Source organism: Octopus bimaculoides, chromosome 16, assembly GCF_001194135.2.
Source record: "Octopus bimaculoides isolate UCB-OBI-ISO-001 chromosome 16, ASM119413v2, whole genome shotgun sequence".
Classification (NCBI taxonomy): domain Eukaryota; kingdom Metazoa; phylum Mollusca; class Cephalopoda; order Octopoda; family Octopodidae; genus Octopus; species Octopus bimaculoides.
In genome coordinates, this window is record NC_068996.1 from 49,324,810 (window position 1) to 49,329,391 (window position 4,582).

The window sequence follows — 4,582 nt, forward strand, 5'->3', positions numbered from 1 at the left end:
ATATATATATATATATATATATACGTATATGTGTATCTACACTCACACTCACACATATATAGAGAGATGGCGGAGGGGCTAGGTAGTGTTTACTGATAGTAAAGCTGAGACAAGCTAAATAAAAGCGAAGTGTATAGTTACAAAGAGCTTGTTTCTTATGACTATTGTTGCTTGACTTCACTGGAAATATTGACAATCGGAGGCTACTCGTTTTGTTTGTTTGTTTTTTCCTCTCTTTTTTTTTTCTATTCTCTTGTTGATCAGCTTCCACTGAAAGGATAAAACTAGATGTTTCACACCATATCATGCGGATCTTATGTTTCGGTATTCAAATTCTCGTCGGTTAATTATGTATTCGTTGCTGTTTTAGTCTTATATCAGCCCTGATCCAATGAGACGCATGCTAAAAGGCGTTCCATCCACGACTATTTCATTGAATTTTCAGATACAGGATTATATCTAGGACCAGGACTAAATTATCTAAGACACGGGTTCCCAACTACCGGGCCGCATAGAATGAATAAATTTTTGATAATTCATTTTCTTTGGAATAGTGGATCTCGAATCTCAATACATAAAGCTATAAATAACAGAAAGTAAATATACGATAAATATTGGATTTCCATTCACCTCAATAGACGTCAGTGATTGGTTGAAATTACCGAAATACAATTTTTTTACATGAAATAACTTCTAATACAAAATTTTTTATCTGTTCTATAACACAAAATATACAAGTATACGAAGTTTGAAAGTGTTTCGGTACCAAAAACACTACATAAAACATAAATGAAAAGTGGTGCCCGTCAATTCAGAAGGATCCCCACTATTCTATAAAAAGAATTATTTCACGTTCTCTCGAAAGTTTACTAAATATCTATGATGTCATCAATATTTTTTTATTTTATACTTTATTGACTATCGTAGTCTATAAGCAGTCCTACTCAAAGTGGTGGTCCGCGGACCGGTACTGGTCGGCGAGCCATCAGCTGTCGGTACGCGTCGAGTTTCCAGAAAAGAAAGAAACATAATAAAATGCTTATTTATTTACAATATAAATATAAGATAAAAGAAATTGTCAACTTTTATTATATTCATTATATATATTGTTTCTGGTATAAATTAATATTACTAAGAAATTTTGAACTCAGAACTTAACGGCAGACGAAATACCTCTAAGCATTTCGCCCGGCGTGCTAATGATTCTTATTTCTTTATCGCCCACAAGGGGCTAAACATAGAGGGGACAAACAAGGACAGACAAAGGGATTAAGTCGATTACATCGACCCCAGTTACTTAATTTATCGACCCCGAAAGGATGAAAAGCTAATTAAATATTAGCATTGTTATAAGCTGTCGTTAGCACACCGGACAAAATGTTTTGGTCTTCTTCCGTCTTTATGTTCGAGTTCGAATTCCACCGAGGTCGAATTTTATTTTCATCTTCTCGGGGTCGGTAAAATAAGTACCAATCGAACATTGGGAGTCAATGTAATTGATTATTCGCAATCCCAAAAGAAGGAATGATTCAATGCTGATCCTTAGTGAGGTGGGGTATTTCTAATGTTATATGACATATTGTGTTGATTTACCCTCTTTAACTTCGTTTTCGTTTGTTGTTTTTCAATGAGTGGGAAAGTCTTGAATCCACTTCTCTATCTAAAACACTAAGTAAATATACTTTTAACTTATTCACGACTTTCGTGTGGTTTCCTTTAAAACTCCAGTAAAGTGTAGTATATTTCTATTTATTTTGTCTGTCAGTTCCTCAATTAATTTTAGCAACTGTAATGTAGTTGACCTTCAGATAAAAAGGAAAGAAAAAATAGTTTTTGGTAATGTAAAAATCCATTCAGAATTTTATATAAAATCAATGTTAGACTCGTTAGTCTGTAATTCTCTGCTTCACTCCAGTTTCTCAACTTATATATAGCACTAACGCTTGCTCTCTCTATCTCTCTCTTTCTTTCTCTTTCTCTCTCTCTTTTCTCTCTCTCTCTCTCTCTCTCTCTCTCTCTCTCTCTCTCTCCTAACATGTCTAGCAATTGTCTTCTCTCTCGTGATTGTTGACACAGCATAGTTAAGGGTTTCGCTGCCGTGTATTTAAGAAACCTAGGGTTTAGATTAGGGGTTGCCAACAATTTTTGGCCAAGGACCCCGTTGATTCCTAATTTATTCCACTCGATCCTTATAGCCTTTGCTTAAAAACATCTCATTACCTTTTTATAGTTTTAGATGTCATTAGCAATAGTATGTAGGGGTTAAAAAAAAAATATTAAAAGGTATCAGCAATTTATTGCAGATAAATTTTAACAAAATTTTATTTGGACCCCCAAGGGCCATATGGACGCCGTTTGAGAACCACTGATGTAGACCATCAGCTTCTGCTAATTTGTTTTGCCTTTAGGCAGTTTTCTCATTTTTATTTTCTCAAATACTAACTCCATTCGGTTTCGTCTTCCGTCTCACCTCATTTTTCAGGCAATTGTTTGCACCTTCCTAACTACATGCTTTTCCGTGGAAGTGTGTACGTTGCCGTGTTTGTTTCTCATCTTCTACTTGATATATAAATAATTCTGACCCACAGATTTCTTAATTAGGCGCAGGAGTGGCTGTGTGGTAAGCAGCTTGCTTACCAACCACATGGTTTCAGGTTCAGTCCCACTGTGTGGCACCTTGGACAAGTGTCTTCTACTATAGCCTTGGGCCGACCAAAGCCTTGTGAGCGGATTTGGTAGACGGAAACTGAAAGAAGCTCGTCGTATATGTGTTTGTGCGTCTGTGTTTGCCCCCCCCCTCCAACATCGCTTGACAACCGATGCTGGTGTGTTTATGTTCCCGTAACTTAGCGGTTCGGCAAAAGAGACCAATAGAATAAGTACTAGGCTTACAAAGAATAAGTCCTAGAGTTGATTTGCTCGACTAAAGCGGTGCTCCAGCATGGCCGCCGTCAAATGACTGAAACAAGTAAAAGAGTAAAAAAAGAGAGTAATTCTTGATTTAGCTTATATAAATTACAATGATTCTTTTGGGGTTTTCCTTTGCTTTCTGTAACCCTTTTCCTCTCTCCTCTGTATCCCATGCGATACGCAGGAGATATTTCCCTATCATCCATGCATCATATATGATGCTCATATTCCCATTTTTTTCTTACTGCTAGAGTAACTTAGGGACTTATGAAAGGAAAGCTTTATGTTACTTAGAACGTATGAAATGAGGGCGAACTAAAGGTTTGAGAACAAGAATAGAAACTTAGGACAAACTTAGGAAAACACTTTGTCCAGGCAAAGGGTTATCTTCTTTTCTCTTTTACCTGTCTCAGGCATTAGATTGCGACCATGCTGGGGCACTGCTTTGAAGGGTTTTAGTCGAACAAATCGACCCCGGTAGTTTTTTTGTAAGCTTTGTGCTTATCCTATCGGTCCTTTTTGCCAAGCAGCTTTGTTACAGGAACTTAAACAGACCAACACCAGATATCAAGTAGTGGTGGGGAATAAACGCGCGCGCACACACACACACACACACACATATATAGTCTGACGAATCGGCTGTAGAGTAAGCGCTTTGTAGGTGCGAAACCAACAGTCACTCTCTGACCGGCCATAACAATTAACAGTTTATATATTTGACGGGTTTCCATACAGTTTCCTTTACCAAATCCATTCGCAAGGTATTGGTCGGCCCGAGGCTATAGTAGAAGGTGCTAATTGTCCCAGGTGCCACGCAATGGTATCGAACCCGAAAACACGTGGGTGAAAAGCAAACTTATTATCACGCAGCCACACCTGCGTATCATATTGTATTATCTTTCTTTGTTTTGTGGGAGCGACGAAAGAACTTCGACTAAAAAACAAACAAACAATAGATTGGTTGTTTAACCAACACATTCAACAGACAATCTATTAGTTAGTTGGTTAGATATTTAACCAATTGGCTAACAAAAATAAAAAGAGGTGATATTCAACCAGTGCTTGTGTTGTTATTATTATTGGTATAATGACCCTCCCTAGACATAAGATTTGTTTCAACACACGAATTCACATCAAGAACCTTGTGAACCAAATGCAAAAACGTAAGTTCTACGATCTGCTTAGACTCTTAATCTCTCCTATTACCAAGCTTCTAATACGTCACGCTGCTGACTTCTGCGACTTACCCAGCTCAGCCATGGACGCTGCAACCTCTCACTGCAACGTTTACAGGAATATGTGAGGTGGGGTGGGGGAATAAAAAAAAACAAATCAGTGCGGTTTCCCAAATAACCCATCTTTCCTCTAACCCTAGGACAAATGATATTTTGAATATTGATTGGATTGATTGAAAAGTGAATCAAAAATATCTTTTGCCTTCGATTTACCTTCGATTACATCGATTTCTCTTGCACCAGGGTTAACGCAAGCCCTCTCCACAATAGTAGAGTTTCACCTACTTTTTTAGTTGGAACTTGTCCAAACTGAAGTTTTCCATTTGTTAAAATCTCTCTAGCCAATGTATGATTATTAAAAAGGAAATTTCAATCATTTGACTGCGGCCATGCTGGAGCACCGCCTTTATATATATATATATATATATATATATATA